Source organism: Engystomops pustulosus, chromosome 3 (genome assembly GCF_040894005.1).
Source record: "Engystomops pustulosus chromosome 3, aEngPut4.maternal, whole genome shotgun sequence".
Lineage (NCBI taxonomy): Eukaryota > Metazoa > Chordata > Amphibia > Anura > Leptodactylidae > Engystomops > Engystomops pustulosus.
The window spans coordinates 107,632,754-107,648,187 of NC_092413.1; the positions used below are offsets into that span (position 1 = coordinate 107,632,754).

Here is a 15,434-nt window from a genome sequence, read left to right on the forward strand (position 1 = left end):
GCCTATGTCTATAAACTCTTTAATGCAATTTTGAAAATGGGGCAAGTGAAAATATGTGGTTTTTTGGGTTACTTTAATTTTTTTTGCTGTTATTTCGATTTTAATTTTAAACGCCAAAATTGTAAAAATTGCTCTGGTCAATAACGCGACAAAATATCCAGAAATACCTGACTGTTGAATTCCTGGATGAAGATGCTTATCATCTCTCTCCTGTCTATGTATCTATCTCCTATAATCTGAACATTTATATATCTCGCTTTTTCTCTATTTATCAATCAATCTTCTATTTCTGTTCTAGTGTACTTATCTCTCATATCTATCTACTGTATATATCATCTACTTTATAGTTCTGCATCTAGAAATCTCTATCATCTTTCATATTTACCTTCTATCATAATAATTAATAATTCTTTATATAGCGCACACAGCGCTTGCCAAATCAGTCCCTGTCCCCATGGGGCTCAAAATCTATTCAACCAACCAATAATTTTTTGGAGTGTGAGAGGAAACCGGAGGACCCAGAGGAAAACCACACAAACATACAAACTCTTTGCCGATGATGACCAGCGCTGCAAGGCAGTAGTGCTAACCACGGAACCACTCATCTCCCTATCATCTGTTTATCGCCTTCCATATTACAGTTTGTTTTACCATACTAAAGGGAGCCACTTACTGACTTGTCATAAAATTGTTTTATTTTGGGGCCCCACTTTTAGTTTTGCCCAGGGCCCCAATTTGTCTAGAACCGGCCCTGGTCCTAGCCATGATATCTCTTGTTTGGCTAGAGAGTAGAGTTCCCTTTGTAGCTCCCCTACCAGTGGATTGAAGTTTGTTATTGCTAAATTTTTAATTGGACTACAAAGTTTTATTCCTAAATATGGGATACGGTCCCTGACCCACTGAAATGGGAATTCCCTTTTTAAGTCCGACTCTAATTGAGGTGAAACGTGGATTCCCAGGATCTGGGATTTTCCTTCATTTACTTTATAGTATGATACTTTGCTAAAAGCTTGTAGAGCGTTCTGTGTGGCTCTAAGTGAATCTGTGACTGACGTAAGAGTCAAGATCACATCGTCAGCAAAGAGTCCCACTTTGTGCTGCCTTAATCCTGCTGACACCCCCTTAATGTTAGGATTGCATCTTATCCACTCCGCCAGGGGTTCCATTACCAATACAAACAATAATGGAGAAAGTGGACATCCCTGGCGGATCACATTAGTAATATTAAATGGGAGTAGAGTATGGGGCTTGAATGGCTCTTATAATGGGACCCTCAAATCCTACCTTAGAGAAAACTTAGAAAGCGTATGACCAATGGATCCTGTCGAACACCTTCTCTGCATCCAGCGTAAGGAGCAGAGAAGGCGTCCGAGAGTCCTCCATGATTTTCATTATGTCTATAATTCTTCTGGTTCCATCGGGTGCCTGTCTGCCCTTGAGTTAATACCATTTTTAAACATACAAATAACACCCACTTAATTACATTTTTCTAATGTTTTTAATTTATGTCTAAATGATTTATAGGCTATATATTTAGCGGTTTGATTTATTAATTTTTTTTTTTTTTTTGAAAGTCTAAATTTGACAGGCTGTCACAATATGGACCATAAATGGCATTGGCTATTATTTACTTTCTAAAGTAATAAAAAGAACAAGATGTGACGATTTTTAAAGCTGTGAAATACTGTTCTCTGGCCAATGCGGAAATATACAATTGTGTTTCTGTGTTTGACTTGTGAGCACTTTAGAAAATATCTGTAATTGTGTGTGGCAAAAAGCCTGCTGATTTCATGGTAGCTTTACAGATAGATTGTCCTATCCCCCCCCCCCTTTTTTTTCTTATATTTGACATTCTAGACTATAAAACCACCACCTGTACGCTTGACATGTTTTCATGGAGATTTAAGGGTACATATTCTTATTTTTCTGAGTACGGCTTAAGACTTTGTTATGCAGGTTTACTAATATAATATTCTAACAGGTTTTGGGAAGCTCAGCATAGAGTAAACGTTTCCATCTGTTGTCCGGACCAGAACACATGCAAGAAAGTTTGGCATATGCTTACATGATTGACAAGTTAAATCCACTGTGAATTGATCTGACAATAGTGGAGGAATAAATCCATGAAATAATGGGTGCTGTACTGTGAATATAGCTGTAGATTTGTTGAGCAATTGATTTTGAATGTCTTATGAGAACAATACTTCATTACTAAGAATAAGACTTCAGGATACTAGGGAGACACAGCAACCAAGAAGTAAGAAAACTGTTAGTCACAAAAACACACAGCATGACATCATGGTGAAGACAAAAGTGTCTAAACTAATAGGGGGAGATTTATCAATTTTCAATGCTGGAATTCTTGAGTAATTTGCACCTGAAATGGCTTTCACCCTATTTATTAAAGGTTTAAGACCATTTTCTAGCTTGTCCTAAAAAGATTGTGGCCCTGGGTAAAAGGGGCGTGGCTTAGTCTGTGCGCCAGAAAATTCTCTACTCCAAATAAATCATTCAGCATTTATCTGGTGCAGAATAAGACTGTGTATTGTAACTGTGCACTCATCTATTCACCCACAATTTCATTAATCTACTTTACTTTGTAGAATATGTGGAGAACTAGAAGTTGTTACATCAGACACTTGTTCTTTTATCAGATCATTCTGAAGTATATTAACTCGTCAATAACAATTGTATTTTGTTTCTTTTTATCGAAAAATTGCAATGAAATGCTACAGTAATGGCAGGATGACATATTTCAAATATCTACAATACATTGTAATGTTTCTTTATCAAAAAGTTATTCAGATGAAGGCATATATGCAAAGATGTTTTGCATAATTGACATTTTCTAAAATTGTTAAAAGTTTCCATTATGGTGAAAATGAATACAGCTAACAATAACAACTAACCCATTCCAAAAATAAGACGTACCTGTATGCTCATATCATTGGTCAGTTTAAGCATTTGGACTTATAGATACATCATGTTGATCGTGCAGGTTTGATCACAAAGCAGGAACCAGTTCTAACTTCTCAAATGGCTGTGATCATTGAAAGCCTCTGGATGTGAGCTGTTTCCCAAAGGCAGGGGAACCTCAAGCTTGTGCATTCGGTCACTGGTCATTGGGTTACAATGGTCACCCTGGGAGATCATGGCTAATTTTTTGACTCTGCAATTTTTTTAAACTGTGTTGTCCACATTTATATTTGAAATTTTTTTTAAATAAAGCCTTTTAAAAAAATAATTCACACCATGTGTCCACTGCTATTAGCTGGTTTAACATGACACGTTTTGGGGACCATAAAAAAAGATCTGTGTTTTGAAGCCTTATAAATGTGCATAGGCAATAGACTAGGAGCAGAAAACCTACTGCAAGGTTTTTTTCTGGGGCCTGTAGTTGTGCACATCAAAATGAACATATGCATACTTGATTATAATCTGTGCAATGTGATTCTTTTCATTTTAGTGGCTCGGCTGTAAATAATTGGTCCTGTGAAAAAGCTTTTAAAGAGTTTTTCACATGCATTATAATATTAATAGAGATGAGCGAGCACTAAAATGCTCGAGTGCTCGTTATTCGAGACAAACTTTTCCTGATGCTCGAGTGCTCGTCTCGAATAACGAGCCCCATTGAAGTCAATGGGAGACTCGAGCATTTTTCAAAGGGACCATGGTTCGGGAATAAAATGTGTTAATTAATTGAAAAAGAATGTCTTCTGATAAGTTAGCAGATGTATGCAAACATCTGCAATCTATTCTTCACTGTTCCGCGCGTATATTATCTCCCGACAAGTTAGCAGATGTGAAGAACAGTGAAGAATAGAATAAAAACAGTGAACACAGGATCATTTAAGTGAAAAACGCAGTGAAGAATAGATTGCAGATGTTCGGCACATCTGCTTACTTGTCGGGAGATACGCTGTCCCGGGATCCGCTGCTCTTCTTCCACTGAAGTCTCCCTGATGTCTCCGTGCCGCTGCCCGATGTCTCCGTGCCGCTGCCCGATGTCACCGTGCCCCGATGTCACCGTGCCCCGATGTCTCCGTGCCCCGATGTCACCGTGCCCCGATGTCTCCGTGCCCCGATGTCTCCGTGCCCCGATGTCTCCGTGCCGCTGCCTGATGTCTCCGTGCCGCTCCCCGATGTCACCGTGCCCCGATGTCACCGTGCCCCGATGTCTCCGTGCCCCGATGTCACCGTGCCCCTATGTCTCCGTGCCCCTATGTCTCCGTGCCCCGATGTCACCGTGCCCCTATGTCTCCGTGCCCCTATGTCTCCGTGCCCCTATGTCTCCGTGCCCCTATGTCTCCGTGCCCCGATGTCTCCGTGCCCCGATGTCTCCGTGCCCCGATGTCTCCGTGCCCCGATGTCTCCGTGCCCCTATGTCTCCGTGCCCCGATGTCTCCCCGATGTCTCCGTGCCGCTCCGTGCCCCGATGTCTCCGTGCCGCTGCCCGATGTCTCCGTGCCACTGCCCGATGTCTCCGTGCCGCTCCCCGGTGTCTCTGTGCTGCTCCCCGGTGTCTCTGTGCTGCTCCCCGGTGTCTCTGTCCTGCTCACCGTGTTCTTCAATGTGTTCTTCACAAATATATATTGTTCTTCACATACTATTTTTTTCGCACCGTTCCGCGCGTATCTTCCGACAAGTAAGCAGATGTGCCGAACATCTGTAATCTATTCTTCACTGTGTTCTTTACTGTGTTTTTCACTTAAATGATCCTGTGTTCACAGTGTTCACTGTTTTTATTCTATTCTTCATTGTTCTTCACTGTGTTTTTTTAATTAAATGCTCGATCTCGAGCAGGGGAAATACTCGTCCGAGCAACGAGCCGTTTCGAGTACCTTAATACTCGAACGAGCATCAAGCTCGGACGAGTATACTCGCTCATCTCTAAATATTAACAATCAGGACATATCAGATTGTTGGATATCTAACTATTGACTATTGTCTTTCCAATCTGCTATTTGAAGAGACTGCTCGTGATCAGTTGATTCTCATTGCTGGAGTTTTGCATAGAAAGCCCTTGGTTCAAATGGGAAAAACACTCAGCTGGAAAATGTTTCTATTTTATATTTTTCAACATGTCAAAAGTACTGAAAATAGAACCAGTTCACATTTGCCTTGTGCAAAACATCTCCTGGTATAGAAGTGAACATGCTTACTGTTAAGGAGATCGCACTGGTTTCGGACGCCATCTTGACTACTGTCCGCCATCTTAGATACAGCAGACAGGTTCCCTGACCCTTGTCCAGTTAAATTCATAATTCAAACTTCAGTTCTTTTTTTATTTAAAGTCTGCCTGTAAGGATTTCTCCCTGACACTTGTTATACATAATTGCTCTCCTTCTTATCTTGCTGTTTATCTTCTAGAGACATTCTCAGCACTTTTTGTAGCTTTTGATAATATAAACAATATCTGTGTACAAGGTCCCTGAGAACTGAGCACAATTAATTAACTTTTTTCCCAGAATGTGCTGATGACCAATAATTTTTCAGTATACTATTCACGCCCCTTTGATGACTCTTCTGTCTGTGATATTATGCATTTTGAGATATTTATCTTGACATACACTAAGAGATTGACCTGTCTTAGTTTTGTGTTGAAGTTCCTGGTACCAGGACAACTATGAAATGGTTAATTAGGACTCACCTTACAAAAGTCAAGAGGGCTGTTGGGGCCCTGCATAAAAATCCCTATCACTTACCATGATACAAAACTAAGCTGGTGTCATTGGTGATACTGCATCTTACATTCCCACCTCAATAACTCTCCATTAATGTCATCTAGACACATCTGTAACATTGTATTTCTTTCTCTATTTTCGGAATGCTTCTCTCATGACCTGTTGATTACAGACTACACAGTTTACACCTCTCTGTTTACCACACGATATGCTTCTTTATCAGGGTGGGTTAATTGAAGGGCACTAATTATTATCATTACATACAAAGTCAACCACAGGCTTGCCTAGACAAGCTCTTTAAAAGCAGGTGTCAAACCGTATAGTAAAAAAATATGTTCCAGTGTTTTCATATTTTATGTAATATTGGATACTGCATGTTTTTTCCAACATTTATAAAGATTGTTTTTAACCTCTGTGGTTTGACACAAAAATAAGTAAAGGATAATTAATTTATTTATTTTCATTATATTAGAAAATGTGTAATGTATTATTGCACAATATGTGCGACATTAAGGAGGATTTTAGAAAATGGAACCCCTTAGAAGCCACAAGTGTAATTGACAACAACACGTAATGGGTTGTCTATTGTATGATAATATATGAAAAGTACCGTTATAAACCATAACAAATATTTAGTATGGCTCCATCCATAAAAATTTGTACATGAAAATTGATTTCATATTAATTCAAAAACACACTGGTCATGTTGTGTCAAAAGACAAAAAAGTGTTTAAAAAGTCATCTGCATTTATGATTACAATATAAAGTATAGCTCAGAAAATATTAATATGTTCGTCATCAATTAAATAAATCATAGGATAAGAGTTAATAAAATTTCAGCTATATAGTAACCCTAAAAATATATATAATCCTTAAAATACAAACCCTTATATAACTCCAAAAACAGAAATTTAATATTATGTATTTTAGTATGTGTGGGATGGTTTGCTGTGGCAGGGTGACACCAGGTTGTTCCACAGGTACCACTAGCCTGTGGTGGCAGCCAAGGTCGTGGTACAGAATCGGAGTCCAGGCTCGAGGTCAGGTACAGGCAGAAAGTCAGGGCAGGTGGCAGAGATGCAGAAGTTAAAGGTCAGGGCCAAGGTCACAACAGGAATTCAGCAGAGCAGGAACAAGGAACAACGTAGAGAGAACAGGAAGCTTTCACTATGGCTAAGTAGCTCAAAGAACCGGCAGGGTTATCCCGGAAGTACCAGCGCCAATCAGCGGTGCGCTGGCCCTTTAAATCCCAGGATCCCTAGGGAGCAGGGACACACACGGGCAAGGCCAAACGGGAGCAGGAGGGTGGAAAGGTGAGTTTGGAGCGGGGACCATGGCAGCGGTACAGAGAGGGGCACGGGTGTGCCCGTGATCCGTGACATGGATCGCGGAGGCATCCTTGACACTATTCAGTTTGAATAAGACCTGACCTTCCGTTTCCTGGCCCACTACAAAGAGAATAGACCTTTTCTTCCAGCTCCATTGTCTACGTTGCTTAGGTTCACTTTTAGTGGAGATATTGTATTGGAAATTAAAACATAGCAATTATTTCTCTTTAAATACATTCTTTCTTCTATTACTTTGTTACACTCGCTAGAGGCAATAGTGTATAGGAGTGATTGGTGCTACACTTCACCTAGATTACTGCATATTAGGCTGACAGCGCATCAGTGTGAGATGGAACCACTCTGATGTTGTGACAAAGTACAAATCATAAAATTCACAGTGGAGAAATGTGTATATGGTTAGTCACATCCCCACTGGGTTACTGACAGACAGCTGAATGATATTTTCATATTATGTGCTATATTCATATAGCTAGATAGTCAAGCTGCAGACCTAGTGTATGTTGTCCTTTTCCCACTTGGTTCGAAGTGGCTACATGATGCCCTCAGACAATTGCACACTAGTCACTAGGTGGCTGAGTGGTTTCTGGACTGTCTGAGCTAACTTCCGCTATTCTAGCTCCTGCTCTACTGTCACTTTAGACCCTAGGACCCAACATGTTTTTTTTTTTGCCAGACAGTCATTAGGGGTCTTAGAATTTGGTACTGTATTATAGGGTACATTAAACACAGGTCCGTGCGGTAAGTAAATGGAGACCCATGCCTTCAAAACATATGCCAGACCAATGTTGGTATGAACATGGCTTTAACAATATTCAACACTTTTCAGTATGTTATGAAACATTATTCAACATTTTAGCTCTTGCTGATTCTTTGGCAACACATGCAAATCGATTACAATAACAATGTATGTCATTTCACAGATTTCCTGAATATAAGAGCTTCACTTCATTTCATAGAAAAATGTCCTATAAAAACCCCATTGAACAAAGGCGACCTTACGTAACAGTCAATGAATGAAAGATGAATGAAAACTGATTTCCGTTGATCCTATTCAGATGAGCAGGGTTGTCTGGATGCACAGAAGAACACAAAGGTTAGTTAATGGAACTAGGTAATGGATGGCATTGTTGTGTATAATGGATTGCATTAATGCAGCAACATTTTTCTGAGTTTGACATAAATTCTGATGTTACTAAACATTCCCTTTGAACTCAAAGTTGTTGTACATCAACAATTTAAAGCCTAATATTGTAAATGTATTTTAGTAGTCCAGGTTACCTTATATTAGTGTCTTTTTAGAATATATAATATTTTTACCTACAGAAGTCCAATTGCAAGTGGACTAAGTTACAGATGTAGCACTGTTTAACATCATTTAGTTAACAGACAATAGGAGCAGGTTCCTGTGTTAACAAATACTACAAACTGAGTTATCACATCTGGTTAACCAGTATTCAATTGTGCATGTGCAAAAAAAAAAATCACATATGTTGAAAAAATCTTTCAATGTTATATTTATGTTTGTTACAGAAAGGGATGGGGGGGTGTCCACTTCAGACAATAAATGTCTATACATTGAGGTGAGAGTTGTTTCATCATTACTATTTAACAGCAATTGGAGCTGTTTGTGTCCCTCATTTTCTTCATTTTATGTCAGTCCTATTGTAGTCAGTGGGGTTATGAATTATTTTGCTATGATTAATTGTGTAATACAGTATATTGTTCATGTAATAGAATACCAGATGAGTGATTTCTATCAAATTGCTGTTTTTGTGCTTGTATTCACTGTAAGGATTGTATCCCGATGTTCTAAAGTTCATCTTGATAATTTCATCTTCATGTATGACTTCTGCATTACTTGAGTCAAGCGATGGTGGTCTTATACATAGGAGCAGAGACAAAACAGGAATTTAAAGCAGCAGGAAGCAATTTACGCATGTTTGTAGTCTACAGATTTCGACTGTGCCTATCGCTTAATCAGTTTGGGAAGGCAGATTACAATAATTTTCTAGTCTTACTCTCAGCAGGTGTCTTGCCATCAGTGCACAGACAGTAAAATGGTTCAAACTAATTTTAGTTGCAAGCATTTTAGAGCTGCCATAGAACACATTCTGCAGTAGAACAGTTTTGGGATGATTTTCTTACTGTACACATGCAAATGTGATGTTGAAACCCACTGAAGTATATTAAACTATTGTAGTAATGTCTTCTATCTATACTTTATGTTTGGGTAATTCTGTTGTATAATAATAATAATGATTAAATAGAAAATTTAGTTTCAAGGAGTTTGAAACTAACGGAGCCGGTGCCACAAGCTGCAGGTGTCGGCTATATCATAGTATCATAGTATATAAGGCTGGAAAAAGACGCAAGCGATCAGTGGATCGCTTGTTCAAGCTAACCTGTAAAAGTGAATAAAAACAGTTAAAAACATTAAACATTTTTTAATAAAAATAATTAATTAAATAAAGTTAAAGTCCACTAAACACAAACATTCCCTATACACATGTAATAAAGTAAAAAAACCACAAAATCACCAAAAACCCCACATATTTGGTATCGGCGCGTCCATAACAATCCGTACAATAAGAAACATTATTGGGCCCGCTTGGTAAATGCCGTAAAAAGAAACCATTAAAAACTCGCCAAAAAGGTACATTTTTCATAAAATCTTTTCACAAAAATGTCCTAAAAAGTGTTCAAAAAAAGTTATGTGCGCCAAAATAAATAAATAAAGCCAAAATAAGCCATAAACTAGCTCTGTTAACCAAAAAATATTAAAGTTAGGTCTCCGAAAAGATGGCGAAACTAAATGAAACTATATAAATGAGGTATCATCGTAATCGTAGTGATCTGTAGAATAAAGATAATATAGTATTTTTAGTGTACGGTGTACGACCCGCAAAAAATAAAAAAATAAAGGAAACCAAATTGACAATTTTCTTTTCACCCATACATTCAAGAGTTAATAAAATCTCATCAATAAGCTCATCAATGACACACTAAAATGAAATATTTGTAAAGTGCATCTCATGTCGCAAAAAATAAGCCCTTAAAATGTCCAAATTGCCAAAAATATAAAGATTGTATAGCCAATAAAAAGTGACAATGCATAATCAGCTCTGAACTGCGCAGCTTACCTTCGATGCCCTGGCGTGTGCCCATACAGCAGGTTACCACCACATATGGGGCATTATTATACACGGGAGAGATTGGGTATCAAATTTTGTGGAGCGTTTTTGTATTTTATCTACTGAAAATTTGTACATTTTTTGAAAAACACATTAATTTAGCCAAAAAAAATTTACTTTCAAAATTGTATTTTATTTTGTTTTAACCCCTGTAAAACAATTAAAGGGTTAACAAACTTCATAAAAGTTGTTTTACATACGTTGAGGGGGGTAGTTTCTATAATGGGGTCATTTATGGGGTTTTACTTTTATTTAGGCCTCTCAAAGTGAGCAAGTCCTTCAATAGCAGGATTTTGCGTTTTTTATGAAAATGTGAAAAATTGCACCTAACGTTCAAAGGCCCATAACATCTTACAAAAATAAGAGTATGCATAAAAAACCATGTCCATCTAAAGTAGACATTCGGAAGTTGTTAGTTATGAAGTTTTTTTGCTGTTATTTTATCTGATTTTATCATAAATAAATGCAAAACATACCACCAAAATTTTTCAACTGACATGAAGTACAATGTGTCACGAGAAAACAATTTTGGATATGTTGGACACTTGGATATGTTAAAGCATTTCAAAGTTATAACCATTTATAGTGACACAGGGCAGATTTGAAAAAATGGGCGTGTCAGGAAGGTGAAAAGTGGCTTCGGCGTTAAAGGGTTAAAGAGGCCCTTATGATATTTTGATTTATACCAGTGTAAACTAGAGTAGTGGTTGACCATTATTTTTGTATTTATGAATATACTTTTTAACTTAAGTAATGGTCACAAACTGTCCCAGTAGTTGACAGCCAAAAAAATAGTCCAGGGGTATGTAAAATGCAGATGGAATCCCTTGAAAAATCATCAATGGTGGCTGACCTGCAGCAATTTTGTCACAGCATAGCACATGGGTTGGTTAGGTTGTGCTTTGGGTTTGAATCTGCAGCATGTCAATTGTGGTGGATCCTCCTTTCAGGTTTTAAATGTTTAACCACACCCCAGGCCACAGAGAAATCACAGCTACAGAATAAACCAGTGAGTGATCAGATCCCCCAAGGTTAGCAAATATAATAGCACAAGACAATGAAGCTAGGACACAAATACAATTGCTTCCTTGATCTAAGGAATGTCTAATGCATACTGGCACATAATGGCCCAGATTTATAAAAAATAGTGTGAGTGCCACTTTTTTGCCATTTTAAAAAAAATATAAACTGCTCAAAAGGTTGTACAGCCCCAAAAATGGTAGCATTAAAAACTTCTTCAAAAGTCGCAAAATATGACATGACCCACGGCTCTGTACACAAAGGCATAAAAAAATATTGTACAGGTTTTAATTTTTGTAAATGTATGAAAACATTATAAAACCTATACAAATTTGGTATCCCCCTGATCGTACAGACCCAAAAAAGAAATAAAACATGTCATTTGGGGCGTACAGTGAAATCAGTAAAATCCAAGCCCACAAGAAAACGGCGCAAAACAGCGTTTTTTTCACCAATTTCCCTGCATTTTGGAATTTCTTTTCCGCTTCCCAGTACACGGCATGGAATTTTAAATAACACCATTTTGAAGTGCAATTTGTTATGCAGAAAACAAGCCATCACACAGCTCTGTACATGGAAAAATAAAAAAATTATAGATTTTTGAAGGTGGGGAGTGAAAAATGAAAGCCCAAAAAGTGAAAAAGGGCTGCAGCAGCGGGAAGGGGTTAATATACAGCCTGCAACACAATTCTGTTGAGTCGGTGTATTAAATGTGTCGCATACTCTAAGCACAACACGCCCCTTTAGGTGCACATTTTTCTGTCTTGTCGGCATGAAAACTACTTAAATACATGTGCAAGCTCCAAGGACATTCTTTTCAGTGCAAAGTACAATAGAAAACTGGCGCAGCTAGAATAATAGATCTGGGCCAATGAGTCAAACATTGCATTAATAAAAGATATCTGCAACCTTACACATGATCAAAAGATGAAAGAAAATAAGATATTGACTAGATGATTCTACCGAAAAATCACAGGCAGAATTTTTTTTGAAGCATTTTAAAGTCTTGTCTCAAGGGAACTAAGTAAAAACTGAAATCTAAAACTGGTATAGAAGAAAGACAGTACAGTGGCTAATGTAAAGGAAAAAACAAGCTTGGGACATTCCACCTACGTCTTCAGGCAAACAGCTGATACTAGTGAAAGATTTGGCTCCAGCTTTGGACTGCTTGATGTTTTTGAGAGCTGGCCTGTCCTGCTGGCTGGGGCGCGGATTCATTCATATACTGACAGCACATTATTGGGAACTAAAATAGTAGCTCTGTAATTATTACGTGTACTTCTAATTCTCACCACCTGATGGAAACTGGAAATTGAAACTGTCTCAATGATAAACCTATCTGACCAAATTAATGTAGATTGGGAAAGGAGGCTCAATGCAGTTGAAATGCTGGCAAGTTAATGAGGCTTTCAGTGACAGCTTTATATTAATATATTTACAGCTGCTGGTAATACATTCTATGTATTAGATAAAATAGGCACTGTCAGAGGCCAATGATTAGTTTCAGTCTAGTGAATACTTTACTTGGAAAATGTAATGATTTTTATTATAAATTAGCAGTTCACCACAATGTGCCCTTTTTAAAATGATATATTTACAGGTACTATATGTAATGAACAATGCTTGCAATGCTGTTTTGCAGCAGTGAGTACTTAAAGGGAACCTGTCACCAGGGACCTTATTTTGACGAAAGACAGGTTTGTAAAAGCTTATAACACCGCCATTAGAAAGGTGTTTTTGCGTCTCCACTGAGCATTTTCATTACAGTATAATTGTGTGTTTTAACTTACCTGGCTGTCTACCAGAATCCAGTGTTGAGTCCGGGGTATGCTTTGATTGGATGCATTTGTAACTTGTCTGCGCTGCTCAATCACTCCTCATCTCTCAGCCCCCACCTTTGTGCTCCTGTACAATTCCTACCACCTGCTCCTTCACTCACACAGGGAAAAAGCTCACAGTCTGGTGAGATGACATCACTGGGAGAGGGAGGAGTTGTACAGGAGCAGAGAGCTGAGGATGGTGCTGAGAGGAGGAGAGATTTAGCAGTACAGACAAGTGACATGTTTTTTTGTTTTTTTTTAATGCATCCAAACCAAAGCAAACCCAGGACTCAACACAGGATTCTGGCAGTAAACCAGGTAAGTTAGAACACACAATTATATAGTAATGAAAATGCTCAGAAGGGAAACAAAGACACCTTTGTAATGCAAGTGTAATGGGCTACTGCAACCTGTCTTTAGTTAAAATGAGTTCCCTGGTGACAGGTTCCCTTCAAAGGTGTTTGCTGGCAAATGCACATTTTCTCCTATATGAAGAAAAGTGCATAAATTGACCACTACTAAAAAGGTGGGGCTGTCTGCTTCTAGCGCTGTACACTGTATACTTTAGCACCAAAACTACTCATTAATTAATCAGGGTCACTGATGTGAGACTCCTTGCATTCTAATATTAGTGGCCTATCCAATGGATAAAATCATCAATGTCTAAATCCCCAAGCCATCTTATAAAATAAAAAAAACTAGTTTCATGACAGGGAATGAGTATCTGGTGGAGTACGCTTTTCCGACACAGGACTGTCCTATTAAAATAATGATATTAAGGAGATGGCACTGCTGTGTGTTGCAGTAAACGGTAAAGTAAGTGGCTAAATAAATCATTAATCCACATATCTCACACATAGGTTCTACGTTCAAGCATATCATCTGTTGTCCCTATAGCCAGAAGCAGAAGGAGCGGCAGTATTCTTGCACTATGGGCTGGCCTAATAGCTGATCAGTATGTGATCTGGGTGTCCACCACCAATTTGATACTAAAGCTCTGAAGACCAGAAAACTGAAATTATAATGTTATCTTCCATAAGTGGAATATCTACAAGGGTCACAGAGATTGCAATTGCAACTGGTCCACTAAGCGGTCTGCTTATGCTCCATCCAGTATCCACTTTTCCACAGGATTGATAATCATACTCAATGGGGCAGATTTATCAAGCTGTCTGAAAATCAGAATATTTCTAGTTGCCCATGGAAACCAATCACAGCTCCCCTTTAAAATATTCATGAGCACTGGTAAAATGAAAGCTGAGCTGTGATTGGTTGCCATGGGCAACTGGAAATATTCTGACTTTCAGACTGATTGATAAATGTGCCCCAATGTGGCTAGAATAAGCCATTGAAGTCCTATTTTTACAAGAAGGAGAAAAACAAAGTGGCACTCACCGATGGTGTAAACAGTGCCGCTAAGCCGACAGGCCGTGTGTGGCGCGAAACGGCCCGTCGGCTTAGCGACACTGCGTGCCTCCCTCTGTACCTGTTATATGAATAAAGAAGATAGTTTACACCATCGGTGAGTGCCTCTTTGTTTTTCTCCTTCTTGTGCATTCTACTTGTGACACTTGGAAGTCTGAGCACAACCACAGTTGAAAGTATATGCCTCCGTACCCATCCGTCATCACTATTGTGCTGTGCCGTCCGAGCTTGGTGCTAGCTGTGCCCGTGCAGTCTCTGCCTCTCCTTTTTGATTCTACTGAAGTACTATTTTTAAATGGGACTAAAATAATTGTATCTGAGAGGGATACAATTTAATAAATGAGAGCAATGCTTCAGAGTTTTTCTGTATACTGTTCTCCTGTAGTCACATTGCAGCCCCGGCTAAAGATGTGTACATGATCTGCCACATCATATAATATCAATATTTTAGAGGGACGCAATATAAAATAAATTTCATTTATGAAGAATTGCTGCATATAATAAATTTGGTGGTAGTGGAGATTTATGTAATATAAGTGGCACTCTACATTATTTCATTGACTTTTGGCAGGGCTGTATATATTTAAATTAATTAAGTAGGAGACTGTATACTAAACATTTTAATAAATTATTAGGGGTATTTGTTCTCATTAAGATTCTGCAGCAATTAGCCAAGGAGTCATGTATCCCATTTTGAGGAAGTAGATGCAACTTCTACCAGTGTCTGATCAGTACTGGTGTCACTGACTATGGTAATAACTATGACAATACCCAGCATGCTTAGTGACATTCACACAGTGTCAGTGAGGGAAGTCTTCACTTGTCAGCTGGTGGTAAAAGGGGTGGTAATGTTGTCAGCAACTTTCACTGAGGTGTGGAGTGGGGGGGGGGGAGCCAATCTTAACCGCAGCGCCAGGCTCCCTTAGACTGTGAACCTGAAAAACT

At 38.5% G+C, this 15,434-nt stretch overlaps 1 protein-coding gene across 3 annotated transcripts in view; it reads left to right on the top strand.

Moving 5' to 3' along the window:
- HS3ST5 (heparan sulfate-glucosamine 3-sulfotransferase 5) overlaps nt 1-15,434 on the top strand; it is a 169,151-nt gene that overhangs the window by 62,322 nt on the left and 91,395 nt on the right. For 2 of the 3 annotated variants that reach the window (XM_072141744.1, XM_072141745.1), the window contains exon 2: nt 7,954-8,126. The exons of the other annotated variant lie outside the window; for it this stretch is intronic. The gene's annotated coding sequence lies outside the window, so the exon portion shown is untranslated. The remainder of the gene's footprint in view (nt 1-7,953; nt 8,127-15,434) is intronic. 3 annotated transcript variants of the gene reach the window in all.